The sequence below is a fragment of the Arachis ipaensis genome, chromosome B6, assembly GCF_059453495.1.
Source record: "Arachis ipaensis isolate K30076 ecotype BB chromosome B6, ASM5945349v1, whole genome shotgun sequence".
NCBI lineage: Eukaryota > Viridiplantae > Streptophyta > Magnoliopsida > Fabales > Fabaceae > Arachis > Arachis ipaensis.
In genome coordinates this window covers 33,829,362-33,848,207 of record NC_142441.1, presented here as the reverse complement: position 1 = coordinate 33,848,207, position 18,846 = coordinate 33,829,362, and the positions used below count along the sequence as shown (strand labels likewise).

The 18,846-nt window shown below is 38.7% G+C and overlaps 1 non-coding gene across 1 annotated transcript; it reads right to left on the bottom strand.

Annotated features, from left to right (window-relative positions):
• Positions 1-12,384: 12,384 nt before the first annotated feature.
• On the bottom strand, positions 12,385-12,492 carry LOC148555096 (small nucleolar RNA R71). Its single transcript, XR_015886808.1, has one exon. It is a non-coding gene; the product is annotated as a small nucleolar RNA R71 (small nucleolar RNA).
• Positions 12,493-18,846: the final 6,354 nt, after the last annotated feature.

Sequence of the window (18,846 nt, the reverse complement as noted above, 5' to 3'; positions counted from 1 at the left end):
TTCAAAGAAGAGGTTGGGAAGTTCTAACAAATCCCATCCAACAAGTCGGCATCCTAATGGTTCAAGAGTTCTATGCCAATGCATGGATCACCAAGAACCATGATCAAAGTAAGAACCCGGATCCAAAGAACTATGTTACAATGGTTCGGGGGAAATACTTAGATTTTAGTCCGGAGAATGTGAGGTTGGCGTTCAACTTGCCATATATGGAAGAGAACGCACGCCCCTACACAAGGAGAGTCAACTTTGATCAAAGGTTGGACCAAGTCCTTATGGACATATGTGTAGAAGGAGCTCAATGGAAGGTTGACTCCAAAGGCAAGCCGGTTCAACTAAGAAGATTGGACCTCAAGCCTATAGCTAGAGGATGGTTGGAGTTTATTCAATGCTCAATCATTCCCACTAGCAACCGGTCTAAAGTTACTATAGACCGGGCCATCATGATCCACAGCATCATGATTGGAGAAGAGGTGGAAGTTCATGAGATTATACCTCAAGAACTCTACAAGGTGGCTGACAAGTCCTCCACTATGGCAAGGTTAGCCTTTCCTCACCTCATTTGCCACCTATGCAATTCAGTTGGGATTGACATAGAGGGAGATATCCTCATTAAAGAGGACAAGCCCATTACTAAGAAAAAGATGGAGCAAGCAAGAGAGCCCAGTCATGGAGCCCAAGAGGCGCAAGAAGCTCATTTCCATGAGATCCCAGAGACGCCTCAATTGCACTTTCCTCCACAAAACTATTGGGAACAAATCAACACCTCCCTAGGAGAATTGAGTTCCAATATGGGACAACTAAGGGTGGAACATCAAGAGCACTCCATCATGCTTCATGAAATAAGAGAAGATCAAAAAGCAATAAGGGAGGAGCAACAAAGACAAGGAAGAGACATAGAAGAGCTCAAGGACATCATTGGTTCCTCTAGAAGGAAACGCCACCATCACTAAGGTGGATTCATTCCTTGTTCTTATTTCTTCTGTTTTTCGTTTTCTATGTTATGTGCTTATCTATGTTTGTGTCTTCATTACATGATCATTAGTAGTAGTAACTATGTCTTAAAGTTATGAATGTCCTATGAATCCATCACCTCTCTTAAAAGAAAAATGTTTTAAATCAAAAGAACAAGAAGTACATGAGTTTCGAATTTATCCTTGAACTTAGTTTAATTATATTGATGTGGTGACAATACTTCTTGTTTTCTGAATGAATGCTTGAACAGTGCATATGTCTTTTGAAGTTGTTGTTTAAGAATGTTAAATATGTTGGCTCTTGAAAGAATGATGACTAGGAGACATGTTATTTGATAATCTGAAAAATCATAAAAATGATTCTTGAAGCAAGAAAAAGCAGCAAAGAACAAAGCTTGCAAAAAAAAAAAAAAATAGGCGAAAAAAAAAATTTAGAAAGAAAAAGAAAAAGCAAGCAGAAAAAGCCAAAAGCTCTTAAAACCAAGAGGCAAGAGCAAAAAGCCAATAACCCTTAAAACCAAAAGGCAAGGGCAAAAAAAAAGGATCCCAAGGCTTTGAGAATCAGTGGTTAGGAGGGCCTAAAGGAATAAAATCCTGGTCTAAGCGGCTAAACCAAGCTGTCCCTAACCATGTGCTTGTGGCGTGTAGGTGTCAAGTGAAAACTTGAGACTGAGCGGTTAAAGTCAAGGTCCAAAGCAAAAAAAGGAGTGTGCTTAAGAACCCTGGACACCTCTAATTGGGGACTTTAGCAAAGCTGAGTCACAATCTGAAAAGGTTCACCCAATTATGTGTCTGTGGCATTTATGTATCCGGTGGTAATACTGGAAAACAAAGTGCTTAGGGCCACGGCCAAGGCTCATGAAATAGCTGTGTTCAAGAATCATCATACTGAACTAGGAGAGTCAATAACACTATTCGAAATCTGAAGTTCCTATAGATGCCAATCATTCTGAACTTCAATGGATAAAGTGAGATGCCAAAACTATTCAAGAGGCAAAAAGCTATAAGTCCCGCTCATATGATTGAAGCTATGTTTCATTGATAGTTTGGAATTTATAGTATATTCTCTTCTTTTTATCCTATTTGATTTTCAGTTGCTTGGGGACAAGCAACAATTTAAGTTTGGTGTTGTGATGAGCGGATAATTTATACGCTTTTTGGCATTGTTTTCAGTATGTTTTTAGTAGGATCTAGTTACTTTTAGGGATGTTTTCATTAGTTTTTATGTTAAATTCACATTTCTGGACTTTACTATAAGTTTGTGTGTTTTTCTGTGATTTCAGGTATTTTCTGGCTGAAATTGAGGGACTTGAGCAGAAATCAGATTCAGAGGTTGAAGAAGGACTGCTGATGCTGTTGGATTCTGACCTCCCTGCACTCAAAGTGGATTTTCGGGAGCTACAAAACTCGAAATGGCGCGCTTCCAATTGTGTTGGAAAGTAGACATCCAGGGATTTCCAGCAATATATAATAGTCCATACTTTGGCCAAGAATAGACGACGTAAACTGGCGTTCAACGCCAGCTTTCTACCCAAATCTGGCGTCCAGCGCCAGAAAAGGAGCCAAAACCAGAGTTGAACGCCCAAACTGGCACAAAAGCTGGCGTTCAACTCCACAAATGGCCTCTACACGTGGAACACTCAGGCTCAGCCCAAACACACACCAAGTGGGCCCAGGAAGTGGATTTATGCATCAATTACTTACTCATGTAAACCCTAGTAGCCAATTTATTATAAATAGGACCTTTTACTATTGTATTAGGTATCTTTGATCAGTGTAAACCATCTTTGGATTACCTTAGGATCCTTTGATCACAATAGGGGGCTGGCCATCTCAGCCATGCCTGGACCTCTCACTTATGTATTTTCAACGGTAGAGTTTCTACACTCCATAGATTAAGGTGTGGAGCTCTACTGTTCTTCAAAGATTAATGCAAAGTACTTCTGTTTTCTATTCAATTCATCTTATTTCGTTTCTAAGATGTCCATTCGCACCCAAGAACATGATGAAGGTGATGATTATGTGTGACGCTCATCACCATTCTCCCCTATGAACACGTGCCTGACAAACACTTCTGTTCTACATGAATTAAGCTAGAATGAATATCTCTTAGATCTCCTAACCAGAATCTTCGTGGCGTAAGCTAGAATGATGGCGGCATTCAAGAGAATCCGGAAAGTCTAAACCTTGTCTGTGGTATTCCGAGTAGGATTCAATGATTGAATGACTGTGACGAGCTCCTAACTCGCGATTGCAGGGCGTTAGTGACAGACGCAAAAGGATAGTAAATCCTATTCCAGCATGATCGAGAACCGACAGATGAATAGCCGTGCCGTGACAGGGTGCGTGAGCATATTATTTACTGAGAGGATAAGATGAAGCCATTGGTAAGGGTGATGCCTCCAGACGATTAGCCGTGCCGTGACAGGGCATTGGATCATTTTCCCGTGAGATGACCGAAAGTAGCCATTGACAGTGGTGATGTATCACATAAAGCCAGCCATGGAAAGGAGTAAGACTGATTGGATGAAGATAGAAGGAAAGCAGAGGTTCAGAGGAACGAAAAGCATCTCCATTCGCTTATCTGAAATTTCTACCAATGAATTACATAAGTATCTCTATCCCTATTTTATTATATAATATTCGAAAACACCATTATCACTTTATATCTGCCTGACTGAGATTTACAAGGTGACCATAGCTTGCTTCATACCAACAATCTCCGTGGGATTCGACCCTTACTCACGTAAGGTATTACTTGGACGACCCAGTGCACTTGCTGGTTAGTTGTATCGAAGTTGTGACAATTATGAATTAAGATCAGAGCACCAAGCTTTGGAGCCATTACCAGGATTTGTTCGAGCCTGGAGATCACAATTTCGTGCACCAAGAAGGGAAAGAAATAAAGTAAAAAAGAAAGAAGAAAGAAGAAAAGATAGAAGAAATTGGGATTAGAGAAGAAAAGATAAGAAAATTGGCACTAATCTGGATAGGTTGTGTGACACTGGTGACGCGGTCGCGTGGGTGACGCGGTCGCGTGGTGCGCAATAAGGTTAGGCGACGCGGACGCGTGGGGCACCCAATCGCGTGACTTGATTTGTGCTAGTGGCGCGAGTGCAGCCTCGTGGACTCGTGGTCTCACAACTCTCTGTTCGAAACTTGGTATTGCCAAAATCCAGGGTGACGCGGTCGCGTGGTCGACGCGATCGCGTGAGTGGCCATCATGGGGATATGACGCGGACGCGTGAGCCATGCATCTACGTGTGCGATCAGCACCAGTCCAGCACCACTCTTGTACAACTTTCGGTCGTGCACCCTTTCATACGTCGATTTCCAAGTCACGCGGCCGCGTGGGTGACGCGGTCGCGTGGGAGCCATGTTTTCCACATGACGCGGACGCGTAAGCAACGCTACCGCGTCGCATGCGTGCTTCTCTTTTTTTATGTATAATGCAGAATGCAGTATGCAGAATGCAATGCTTAATGTGAATGCTATGCATGATTCCAAGTTCAATAAAATAAAATAAAATTCAAAAACAAACAAAACTAAATAAAATTAAAATTGCAAAAGGAACGATCATACCATGGTGGGTTGTCTCCCACCTAGCACTTTTAGTTAAAGTCCTTAAGTTGGACATTGGAGGGGCTTCCTGTTATGGCGGCTTATGTTTAAATTCATCCAAAAATCTCCACCAATGCTTGGAATGCCAATAGTCTCCGGGGTCCCAAACTAGGCATGTAAAGCTTCTGAGAAGCTTCAAACAGATTGTCAAGCTCCCAGGGTGACGAATGTCAGAATAGAATCCATGATCCCAAGCCTTGCGTTTAAATCCGCCTCTGTCTTGATCTATATTTTTCCATCCGAGCGATTTAGAAAGTAGATTCTCACCATAGTGACCAAACGTTTTCCGAGATCCATTCAATTGAGCATGATACCAATCTGTGCACTTCGAGTTGAAGCGTGGAGCATTATTGAACCTTGTGCACCAGCTCTGAGTGCGAGCCATTTCCCTCTTACTCTTAAAGCCGCAGAGAGCTCTAAGCTGGCCATCTGTTTCAAGTAAACCATATTCAAGTGAATAAGTAAAGTTAAAGGTTAAGGATTGTACCCACTTGAAGCTTGTATTAGGCAGTAATGGCCTTGGGGTAGGTGTTTCTGGTGGTTCTGTAAGTTCTTCTCCCTTGTGCTCTTCTGTGAATTCCTCCACTTCCTTGTAAGGTTCTTCAAATGCATCTGAGTCTTGGTCAAAGTCTTCTATGTCTTCCTCATCACTTGAGTCATAGATTGGAGGTTGAGAGAAATCTACCTCCGCGTCATCTTCGTATTCACTTGGGGAAGATTCTTCGATCTCAGAGAATTCACTTGCGGATGCAAGTTCATTACTAAGAGAGCTAGACTTGTGACTATCATCATCAAGGGAATTTGTGTCCTGGGTTATTCCGTCTAGTTCTTCATAAATGACTTGCCTTGGGGATTATGCAATACCCTCCTTAGCATCAACTGTAACGTCCTTGACGGAGTTCTCCTCAACTCTGGATTCCCATGGAGGTTCAGCGTCTCCTAGATCTTCAACCAACTCTTCTTCTTGTACAATGACAGCTTCTTCTACTTGTTCTAGTACGAATTCATGCTCTGTCTTGTCCACTGGAGTTTCTAGTGTCTCCTTCATGCTACGCTTTTCATTAGATTGTCCACATGGGGCTGTGGTTGGTCCTTGAATGTTCGTGCGTCTAGAAGCTAATTGAATTACTGCTTGCTCCAGTTGTCGAATGGTTGTTTGAAGTTTATTTACTGTTGCCTTGAGGCGAACTTCTGATTCTCTGGGTGATGGATTTGGACATGAAACATAGGGAAGTGGTGGTGCTTGGGAGTGATTGGATTGGAACTGGGGTAGGAAAGGATCATACGGTGGCGAATGGTGAAGAGAAGCTTGTGAGTGTGGTGGTTCGAGGTTATGTTGAGAGGATGGTCTATAGGCGCGGGGTGGGGCTTGTTGGTAGTTACAAGGTTGTCCACCATATCTTTCAGCTGGGTATGCATTGTAGAATGGTCGTTGTCCATGATATCTTGGAGGGTGTTGTTGCCTGAAGGATTGATTAGATCCTCTTGGCTCCATCCATCCTTGATTGGTCTGACCTTGATGCATATTCCTGCTGTAACTTCTATTTCCTTCAACAAAGTTAGAACTAAACTCAAAGCGAGAGGGGTGAGAGTTCATAGTAGCGAATAAAATTAAAAAGAAAAAACAGAAATAAATAAACAAGTAAAAGAAAAATATTTACAATAACTAATAATAAGGCACACGTTAGTAGCTCCCCGGCAACGGTGCCATTTTGACGTTAGGATTCTTGCTAGTAAAGAATTTTAATAAAACAGTCGCGTTGTAGATATAGTTTCTAAACCAACAAAAATCCCTTCGTACAAACGTTTTGGTTGTCACAAGTAACAAACCCCTTTTAAAATTGATAACCGAGTATTTAAACATCGGGTCGTCTTTTCAAGGAACTGCAGGGAAGTATGTTCTTATTATTGGTTATGAAGATTGTAGAATTGGGGTTTTAAGAATGAAGAACAAGTAATTTAATGACGAGTAAATTAAATGGCAATTAAAAATAGATAAATAACTGTAAAGCAAACTTTTGGTAAGGTATGAGAAATTAGAGGTCCTATCCTGGCTATCCTTATCAATGATGATAATAATTGAATCTTAATTCCACTTCGTTAGTCTTTACTAATATAAAGGAAGGTCAAGGGATTAATTGGTTTGATCTTCGGATCCTATTTATTTCTTAAGAAAATATTGGGCTTATTGAAGTTCAATTCAATTAACAAGATAACAATTATCAATCATGTTTGAGTTTGACAACTCCTGAGTTACTGATTTCTTAACCAAAACCAAAAGGGGGAAAGTAAATCTGCTGGGATAAAAATGTCTTCAGAGTAAAAGCAACAATAGCATAAATTAAAGAAAGCAATCATAAACTGAAATACCTCAAATAACATTAATAAGAGAAATTATAATCTAACATGAAGAGTTCAAAAGCTAATTTGGCAACATAAAGTATAGATACGAATAAAAGCAGTAGAATAAAAATATAAAAGGAATATTAAACCTGGAATGAAGAAGAAGTAAACCTAACCCTTTAAGAGGAATCCTAATCCTAAATCCTAAGAGAGAGGAGAGAACCTCTCTCTCTAAAAACTACATCTAAATCCTAGAATTATGAATATGAAAGCTTGTCCTATGAATGGATGCATTCCTCCACTTTATAGCCTCTAATCTATGTTTTCTGGGCTGCAAATTGGGTCGAAAACAGCCCAGAAATCGCTGGAGAAGAAGTCTGTCACGCTGGTTTTTCGTCACTGCAACACGGCCGTATGGAGCACGCGGTCGCGTTGCCTAGCGTCAGAGCAACTATAGCATATTATATATCAAATCGAAGCCCCGGACGTTAGCTTTGCAACACAACTGAAACCACGTCGTTTGGACCTCTGTAGCTAAAGTTATAGCCGTTTGAGTGCAGAGAGGTCAGACTGGACAGCTTTGCAATTTCTCCAACTTCTTGTATTCCTTCCAATTTTGCATGCTTCCTTTCCATCCTCTGAGCCATTCCTGCCCTGTAATCTCTGAAATCACTTAACACACATATCAAGGCATCTAATGGTAATAAGAGAGGATTAATATTAGCAAATATAAGGTCAAAGAAGCATGTTTTCAATCAAAGCACATAATTAGGAAGGCAAATGTAAAACCATGCAAATAGTATGAATAAGTGGGTAAAGAGTTGATAAAACCACTCAATTGAGCACAAGATAAACCATAAAATAGTGGTTTATCAGTTACCTCCTAAACTTTAAGTTCTAGTGGGGCCAAAAAGATCAATGTGTAACATTTCTAATGGCCTTTTGGTAGAGATTCCATCCTTGAGCTTAAAAGAAGATTTTGTTTGTTTGCCCAATTGACAAGCATCACAAGTGAAGTCCTTGTCAAATTTTATTTTGGGAATTCCTCTAACTAAATTTTTCATAACAAGTTTTGAAATTTGGTACATGCTAGCATGTCCTAATTTCTTATACCAAATCCATTTTTCAGATTCCATGGAGGTAAAACAAGTCACTTTTTGATTCCATACATATTGTTACATCTTTTTTCTTCAAACAAAACTACACCAGATTTTTCACAAATGACTAAGCTGTCCAATCTTCTAAAAACAACCAAATATCCAAGATCAGATAATTGGCTAATGTTTAGTAAGTTGTGTTTCAAACCATCAACAAGAAAAATATCATTTATGAAAGATGAAAAATTTTTACCTACTTTACCTATGGCCACTATCTTTCCTTTGGCATTGTCACTGAAAGTTACAAACCCTCCATCATACTCGTCTTGCTTGATGAAGAATGTAGACTTTCCGGTCATATGCCTAGAGCATCCGCTGTCTAAGTACCACATGTTGTCCTTTCTTTTGGACGCTAGGAAAACCTACAAAAATTCTCAAGTGACCTTAGGTATCCAAATCTTTTTGGATCTTTTAATGTCAAACCATCTCTTGTGTCCAAGACCATTGTAGTTGCCAATTATTTTGTACACTTTATCTCCAATCATTTTTTCACTTGTGAAAAATTGAATAGGAAAATGCCCATTCCGATTGCCTAAACGACAAAATCTTTTTGGTTGCTATTTTTTCAGATTGGTTGGTGATGAGCGGATAATTTATACGCTTTTTGGCATTATTTTTATATAGTTTTCAGTATAATTTAGTTAGTTTTTAATATATTTTTATTAGTTTTTAATTAAAATTTACATTTCTGGACTTTACTATGAGTTTGTGTGTTTTTCTGTGATTTCAGGTATTTTCTGGCTGAAATTGAGGGACCTAAGCAAAAATCAGATTCAAAGGTTGAAGAAGGACTGCAGATGCTGTTGGATTCTGACCTCCCTGCCCTCAAAGTGGATTTTCTGGAGCTACAGAACTCCAAATGGTGCGCTCTCAATTGCGTTGGAAAGTAGACATCCAGGGCTTTCCAGCAATTTATAATAGTTCATACTTTGCCTGAGTTTAGATGACGCAAACTGGCGTTCAACACCAGTTCCATGCTGCATTCTGGAGTTAAACGCCATAAACAGGTTGCAAAGTGGAGTTAAACGCCAGAAATAAGTTATAAACTGGCGTTCAACTCCAAGAAAGACCTCTACACATGTAAAGCTCAATGCCCAGCCCAAGCACATACCAAGTGGGCCCCGAAAGTAGATTTCTGCATCATTTACTTATCTCTGTAAACCCTAGTAACTAGTTTAGTATAAATAGGACTTTTTACTATTGTATTTACATCTTTAGTTTCATCTTTAGATCACGTTTGGGGGCTGGCCATTCGGCCATGCCTGAACCTTCATCACTTATGTATTTTCAACGGTAGAGTTTCTACACACCATAGATTAAGGTGTGGAGCTCTGCTGTTCCTCATAGATTAATGCAAAGTACTACTGTTTTTCTATTCAATACAAACTTATTCCGCTTCTAAGATATTCATTTGCACTTCAATGTGAATGTGATGATCGTGGCAATCATCATCATTCCCAACTTATGAACGCGTGCCTGACAACCACTTCCGTTCTACCTTAGACTGAATGGGTATCTCTTGGATATCTAATACAGGGGACCGAGTCCGAGATATTAGAATCTTCGTGGTATAAGTTAGAACCCATGGACGGCCATTCTTGAGATCCGGAAAGTCTAAACCTTGTCTATGGTATTCCGAGTAGGATCTGGAAAGGGATGGCTGTGACGAGCTTCAAACTCGTGAGTGCTGGGCGTAGTGACAGATGCAAAAGGATCAATGGATCCTATTCCAGTATGATCGAGAACCGACAGATGAATAGCCGTGCTGTGACAGAGCATCTTGGACCATTTTCACTGAGAGGACGGGAAGTAGCCATTGACAACGATGATGCCCAACATACAGCTTGCCATGGAAAGGAGTAGGAATGATTGGATGAAGACAGCAGGAAAGCAGAGGTTCAGAGGAACGAAAGGCATCTCTATACGCTTATCTGAAATTCTCACCAATGAATTACATAAGTATCTCTATCCTAGTTTATATTTCAATTATGTTTTAATTATCAAATCTCCATAACTATCTGAATCCGCCTGACTGAGATTTACAAGGTGACCATAGCTTGCTTCAAGCCGACAATCTCCGTGGGATCGACCCTTACTCACGTAAGGTTTATTTCTTGGACGACCCAGTGCACTTGCTAGTTAGTTGTATGGAATTATGACAAAGTGTGATTCACGTTTGAGAGCACCAAGCCATTGGCGCCATTGTTGAAGATCACGATTTCGTGCACAAATTTTTGGCGCCGTTGCCGAGGATTGTTCGAGTTTGGATAACTGACGATTCATCTTGTTGCTCAGATTAGGTAATTTTATTTTAATTTTAAGATTTTTATTTCTTTTTTTCGAAAAAAAATAAATACAAAAAAATTTTCTTTTTCGTTTTTCCCAATTAATTTTCGAAAAAAAATTTATAAAATTATAAAATCAAAAAAATATTTTTGTGTTTCTTGTTTGAGTCTAGAGTCAAGTTTTAAGTTTGGTGTCAATTGCATATTTTTAATTTTCTAAAAAAATTTATTTTTGAAAATTTCATGCATTGCATTCTTCATGATCTTCAAGTCGTTCTTGGCCAGTCTTCTTGTTTGATCTTCATATTTTCTTGTTTTGTGTCTTTTCTTGTTTTTCATATGCATTCTTGAATCGTTAATGTCTAAAGAATAAAAATTTTTAAGTTTGGTGTCTTGCATGTTTTCTTTTCTTGAAAATTTTTCAAAAATAAGTTCTTGATGTTCATGTTGACATTCAAAGTGTTCTTGGTGTTCATCTTGACATTCATAGTGTTCTTGCATGCATCACATGTTTTGATCCAAAATTTTCATGCATTGAGTCTTTTTGATGTTTTTCTCTTTCATCATTAAAAATTCAAAAATAAAAAAATATCTTTCCCTTTTTCACTCATAAATTTTCGAAAATTTGACTTGACTTTTTCAAAAAAAATTTTAAAATCTAGTTGTTTCTTATGAGTCAAATCAAATTTTCAATTTAAAAATTCCATCTTTTTCAAATCTTTTTCAAAAATCAAATCTTTTTCATTTTTCTTTCATAATTTTTGAAAATTTCAAATTGATTTTCAAAAATCTTTTTCTTATTTTCATTTCATATTTTCGAAATTAATGCTAACAATTAATGTGATTGATTCAAAATTTTTAAGTTTGTTACTTGCCTAGTAAGAAAAATTCAATCTTTAAACTCTAGGATCATATCTTTTTAGTTTCTTGTTAGTCAAGTAATCAACTTTAATTTTCAAAATTAAATCTTTTTAAATTTCTTTTTCAAATCTTTTTCAAAATAAATTTCAATCACATCTTTTTCAAAATCTTTTCTAACTTCTTATCTTTTCAAAATTAAATTTCAAATCCTTTCCAACTAATCCTATCTTTTTGTTTCTATCATATCTTTTTCAAAACTACCTAACGAACTCTCTCTCTAATTTTTGAAAATCCCCTTCCCTATTTTTCAAAATTTCCTTTTAATTTTAATTTGATTTAATTTAATTTTTTAAATTTTTGAATTTTTATTTTAAATTTAAATTAAAAACAAAAATACTTTTATTTTAATTTATCTAATTTTCGAAAATTCTTCTGCCTCATCTCCTTCTAATTATTTATTTATTTACTAACACTCCTCTTCATCCAAGAATTCAAACCTATTCCTCACCCTTGTGTTTGGATTCTTCTTTTTCTATTCATATCTTCTTCTACTCACATAAAGGAATCTCTATACTGTGACATAGAGGATTCCATATTTTCTGTTCTCTTCTTTTTCATATGAGCAGGAACAAGGATAAGGACATTCTTGTTGAAGCTGATCCCGAACCTGAAAGAACTCTGAAGAGGAAGCTAAGGGAAGCTAAAGCACAACTCTCTGGAGAAAATCTGACAGACATTTTCGAAAAAGGAGACATGGCCAAAAATAATAACAATGCAAGGAAGATGCTTGGTGACTTTACTGCACCTAATTCCAATTTACATGGAAGAAGCATCTCAATCCCTGCCATCGGAGCAACTAATTTTGAGCTTAAACCTCAATTAGTTTCTCTGATGCAACAGAATTGCAAGTTTTATGGACTTCCATCAGAAGATCCTTTTCAGTTCTTAACTGAATTCTTGCAGATCTGTGATACTGTTAAGACCAATGGGGTTGATCCCGAGGTCTACAGGCTTATGCTTTTTCTGTTTGCTGTAAGAGACAGAGCTAGAATATGGTTGGACTCTCAACTTAAAGATAGCCTGAACTCTTGGGATAAGCTGGTCACGGCTTTCTTAGCCAAGTTCTTTCCTCCTCAAAAGCTTAGTAAGCTTAGAGTGGATGTTCAAACCTTCAAATAGAAAGAAGGTGAATCCCTCTATGAAGCTTGGGAGAGATACAAGGAACTGACTAAAAAGTGTCCTTCTGACATGCTTTCAGAATGGACCATCCTGGATATATTCTATGATGGTCTGTCTGAGTTATCAAAGATGTCACTGGACCATTCTACAGGTGGATCCATTCACCTAAAGAAAACGCCTGCAGAAGCTCAAGAACTCATTGACATGGTTGCAAATAACCAGTTCATGTACACTTCTGAAAGGAATCCTGTGAATAATGGGACGCCTATGAGGAAGGGAGTTCTTGAAATTGATACTCTGAATGCCATATTGGCTCAGAATAAAATATTGACTCAGCAAGTCAATATGATCTCTCAGAGTCTAAATGGATTGAAGGAATCATCCAACAGTACTAAAGAGGCATCTTCTGAAGAAGAAGCTTATGATCCTGAGAACCCTGCAATAGCAGAGGTGAATTACATGGGTGAACCCTATGGAAACACCTATAATCTCTCATAGAGGAATCATCCAAATTTCTCATGGAAGGATCAACAAAAGCCTCAACAAGGCTTTAACAATGGTGGAAGAAACAGGTTTAGCAATAGCAAGCCTTTTCCCTCATCCACTCAGCAAAAGACAGAGAGTTCTGAGCAAGATCCATCTAGCTTAGCAAACATAGTCTCTGATCTATCTAAGGCCACTCTAAGTTTCATGAATGAAATAAGGTCCTCCATTAGAAATTTGGAGGCACAAGTGGGCCAGCTGAGTAAAAGAGTCACTGAAACCCCTCCTAGTACTCTCCCAAGCAATACAAAAGAGAATCCAAAAAGAGAGTGCAAGGCCATTGATTTAACCATCATGGCTGAACCTACAAGGGAGGGAAAGGATGTGAATCCCAGTGAGGAAGACCTCCTAGGACGTCCAGGGATCAACAAGGAGTTTCCCTCTGAGGAACCAAAGGAATCTGAGGCTCATCTAGAGACCATAGAGATTCTATTGAACCTCCTTATGCCATTCATGAGCTCTGATGAGTATTCTTCTTCTGAAGAGAATGAAGATGTGACTGAAGAGCAAGTTGCCAAGTACCTTGGTGCAATCATGAAGCTGAATGCCAAATTATTTGGTAATGAGACTTGGGAAGATGAACCTCCCTTGCTCATCAATGAACTGAGTGATCTGGATCAACTGACATTGCCTCAGAAGAAACAGGATCCTGGAAAGTTCTTAATACCTTGTACTATAGACACCATGACTTTTGGGCTCTATGTGACCTTGGATCAGGGATAAACCTCATGCCACTCTCTGTAATGGAGAAACTGGGAATCTTTGAGGTGCAAGCTGCCAGAATCTCACTGGAGATGGCAGACAACTCAAGAAAATAGGCTTATGGACAAGTAGAGGATGTATTAGTAAAGGTTGAAGGCCTTTACATCCCTGCTGATTTCATAATCCTAGATACTGGGAAGGATGAGGATGAATCCATCATCCTTGGAAGACCCTTCCTAGCCACAGCAAGAGCTGTGATTGATGTGGACAGAGGAGAATTGATTCTTCAACTGAATGAGGACAATCTTGTGTTTAAAACTCAAGGATCTCCTTCTGTAACCATGGAGAGGAAGCATGAAAATCTTCTCTCACTGAAGAGTCAACCAAAACCCCCAAAGTCAAACTCTAAGTTTGGTGTTGGGAGGTTCCAACAATGCTTTGAACATCTGTGAGGCTCTATGAGAGCTCACTGTCAAGCTATTGACATTAAAGAAGCGCTTGTTGGGAGGCAACCCAATGTTATCTAATCATATTTATTTATTTTCTATTGTTATTTCGTGTTTTATTAGGTTAATGATCATATGGAGACACAAAAACTACTGAAAAATCAAAAACAAAATGAAAAACAGCAGAAGAAACAGCACACCCTGGAGGAGAGCAGTCTGGCGTTTAAACGCCAGAAACAAGCATCTGTCTGGCGTTTAACGCCAGAAACAGGCACCAAGCTGGCGTTTAACGCCAGAAGCAAGCATCTACCTAGCGTTAAACGCCAGAAACAAGCTACATTTGGGTGTTTAACGCCAGAAATAGGCAGCAGTCTGGCGTTAAACCCCAGGATTACACAGCAAGGGCATTTTACACGCCTAATTGGAGTAGGGATGTTAAGTCCTTGACCCCACTGGATCTGTGGACCCCACAGGATCCCCACCACTTCTTCTCTCCTCTTCACACCTTTTCATAACTCTCTTCCACAAATACCTTTCACCAATGACCTCCATTACTCCTCCAAAACCATCATACAACCCACCTACACCCACCCACTCAAATTCAAACCATCACTCCTTCCTTTTCACACATCATTACCACCTAAACCCCCCTAGCCGAACCATTCACACACCTCCATCTTCTCCATCTCTTCTTCTTCTCATCCTTTCTTTCTTCTTTTGCTCGAGGACGAGCAAACATTTTAAGTTTGGTGTGGAAAAAGCATTGCTTTTTTTGTTTTTCCATAACCACTAATGCCTCAAGGGATGCACTTCCCTCCACAAAACTATTGGGAGCAAATCAACACTTCCCTAGGAGAATTAAGCTCCAACATGGGACAACTAAGGATGGAGCACCAAGAGCACTTCATCATCCTCCATGAAATTAGAGAAGATCAAAGAGCTATGAGGGAGGAGCAAGAAAGACAAGGAAGAGACATAGAGGAGCTCAAGAGTACCATTGGTTCTTCAAGAAGAGGAAGACGTCACCCTCACTAAGGTGGACTCATTCCTTAATCTCCTTGTTTATTTATTTTCCTGTTTTTTGATTTTTGAGCTTTATGTTTATTTATATTTGTGTCTTATTACATGATCATTAGTATTTAAGTGTCTATGCCTTAAAGTTATGAATATGAATCCATCACCTCTCTTGAATGAAAAATGTTTTAATTACAAAAGAACAAGAAGTACATGGTTTCGAATTAATCCTTGAAACTAGTTTAATTATTTTGATGTGGTGACAATACTTTTTGTTTTCTGAATGAATGCTTGAACAGTGCATATGTCTTTTGATATTGTGGTTTATGAATGTTAAATATGTTGGCTCTTGAAAGAATGATGACAAGGAGAATTGTTATTTGATAATTTGAAAAATCATAAAAATGATTCTTGAAGCAAGAAAAAGCAGTGAATACAAAAGCTTGCAGAAAAAAATAAAAAATGGCAAAAATAAAAAAAAAAGAAAAAGAAAAAGCAAGCAGAAAAAGCCAAAAGCTTTTTAAACCAAAAGGCAAGAGCAAAAAGCCAATAACCCTTAAAACCAAAAGGCAAGGGTAAATAAAAAGGATCCAAGGCTTTGAGCATCAGTGGATAGGAGGGCCTAAAGGAATAAAATCCTGGCCTAAGCGGCTAAACCAAGCTGTCCCTAACCATGTGCTTGTGGCGTGAAGGTGTCAAAGTGAAAACTTGAGACTGAGCGGTTAAAGTCGAGGTCCAAAGCAAAAAGAAGAGTATATCTTAAGAACCCTGGACACCTCTAATTGGGGACTCTAGCAAAGCTGAGTCACAATCTGAAAAGGTTCACCCAGTTATGTGTCTGTGGCATTTATGTATCCGGTGGTAATACTAGAAAACAAAGTGCTTAGGGCCATGGCCAAGACTCATAAAGTAGCTGTGTTCAAGAATCAACATACTGAACTAGGAGAATCAATAACACTATCTGAACTCTGAGTTCCTATAGATACCAATCATTCTGAACCTCAATGGATAAAGCGAGATGCCAAAACTATTCAAGAGGCAAAAAGCTACAAGTCCCGCTCATCTGATTGGAGATAAGTTTCATTGATATTTTGGAATTTATAGTATATTCTCTTCTTTTTATCCTATTTAATTTTCAGTTGCTTGGGGACAAGCAACAATTTAAGTTTGGTGTTGTGATGAGCGGATAATTTATACGCTTTTTGGCATTGTTTTTACATAGTTTTCAGTATAATTTAGTTAGTTTTTAATATATTTTTATTAGTTTTTAATTAAAATTTACATTTCTGGACTTTACTATGAGTGTGTGTGTTTTTCTGTGATTTCAAGTATTTTCTGGCTGAAATTGAGGGACCTGAGCAAAAATCAGATTCAGAGGTTGAAGAAGGACTGCAGATGATGTTGGATTCTGACCTCCCTGCACTCAAAGTGGATTTTCTGGAGCTACAGAACTCCAAATGGCGTGCTCTCAATTGCGTTAGAAAGTAGACATCCAGGGCTTTCCAGCAATATATAATAATCCATATTTTGCCCGATTTTAGATGACGGAAAATGGCGTTTTCATGCTATATTCTGGAGTTAAACGCCAGAAACAGGTTGCAAAGTGGAGCTAAACGCCAAAAATAGGTTATAAACCGGCGTTCAACTCCAAGAAAGACCTCTACACGTGTAAAGCTCAATGCTCAGCCCAAGCACACACCAAGTGGGCCCCGGAAGTAGATTTCTGCATCATTTACTTATCTCTGTAAACCCTAGTAACTAGTTTAGTATAAATAGGACTTTTTACTATTGTATTTACATCTTTAGTTTCATCTTTAGATCACGTTTGGGGGCTAGCCATTCGGCCATGCCTGAACCTTCATCACTTATGTATTTTCAACGGTAGAGTTTCTACACACCATAGATTAAGGTGTGGAGCTCTGTTGTTCCTCATGGATTAATGCAAAGTACTACTGTTTTTCTATTCAATACAAACTTATTCCGCTTCTAAGATATTCATTCGCACTTCAATGTGAATGTGATGATCGTGACAATCATCATCATTCCCAACTTATGAACGCGTGCCTGACAACCACTTCCGTTCTACCTTAGACTAAATAGGTATCTCTTTGATATCTAATACAGGGGACCGAGTCCGAGGTATTAGAATCTTCGTGGTATAAGTTAGAACCCATGGACGGCCATTCTTAAGATCCAGAAAGTCTAAACCTTGTCTGTGGTATTCCGAGTAGGATCTGGAAAGGGATGGCTGTGACGAGCTTCAAACTCGCGAGTGCTGGGCGTAGTGACAGACGCAAAAGGATCAATGGATCCTATTCCAGTATGATCGAGAACCGACAGATGAATAGCCGTGCTGTGACAGAGCATCTTGGACCATTTTCACTGAGAGGATGGGAAGTAGCCATTGACAACGGTGATGCCCAACATACAGCTTGCCATGGAAAGGAGTAGGAATGATTGGATGAAGACAGCAGAAAAGCAGAGGTTCAGAGGAACGAAAGGCATCTCTATACGCTTATCTGAAATTCTCACCAATGAATTACATAAGTATCTCTATCCTAGTTTATATTTCAATTATGTTTTAATTATCAAATCTCCATAACTATCTGAATCCGCCTGACTGAGATTTACAAGGTGACCATAGCTTGCTTCAAGCCGACAATCTCCGTGGGATCGACCCTTACTCACGTAAGGTTTATTACTTGGATGACCCAGTGCACTTGCTGGTTAGTTGTGCGGAATTGTGACAAAGTGTGATTCACGTTTGAGAGCACCAAGCCATTGGCGCCATTGTTGAAGATCACGATTTCGTGCACCAGTTGGGTTTTGAAATTTTATATCATTCGAAGTGGAAGCCACATTTGAAAAAGGAGATTTTTCAATAAATATTTCATATTTCTTATGAAACCCAAACCAGCCTTATCATATAGAGGTTTTTGATTAGGCAAAAGTTGATTCAGATTTTCAGAACTTTGAGCAAAATTGACTAGGTCCTCTTTTAGGCTTTTTACCTCTTTGTGCAGCCTTTCATTTTCTTCAAAACAGTTCAAATATGCAATCACAGAATGATGTTTCTCACATCCCTTAAGTTTAGCCTTAAGCCACTTATTTTCTTCAACAAGATCAACAACGGTTTCGACTTCCCTTAATTTATCTTTGAGAAAAGCGTTTTTTGCCTTTAGAATGTCATTTTGATATTCAAGTTCATGATTTTCATTTAAGAAGCATCTTAGTTTTTCAGTAAGATGATCGATCATAAGATGGAGATCTTCAGAGGAAGGTTCAATGAAAATTACCTCATCAGTTTGATCGGCCATGAGACAGGTTTGGGATTTGCTCTCTGATTCTTCCTCTTCGTCTGAATCGTTTTCCAGATCTTCCCAAGAGGCCATCATCCCCTTCTTCTTTTCTTTCTTGGTCTTTTGTTCTTTCTCCGACTTTGGACAGTCAAACTTGTAATGTCCAGCTTCTTTGCAGTTATGGCAGACAATCTTGCTTAAGTCCCTTTTTGGTTTTCTTGAGCTGCCTCATTTGCTTCGTTCTTTCAGCTTCATCATTTTCCTGAATTTCTTATTAAATAGAACAAACTCATCATCAGATAAGTTATCACTGGATTCATCATCCAGGGACTTAGTGAATGATTTGAGAGCAATTCCTTTTTTTTAGTCATTTTTCAAATAAGTGATTTCAAAAGCAAGTAAATTTCCTCTCAGATCATCATATG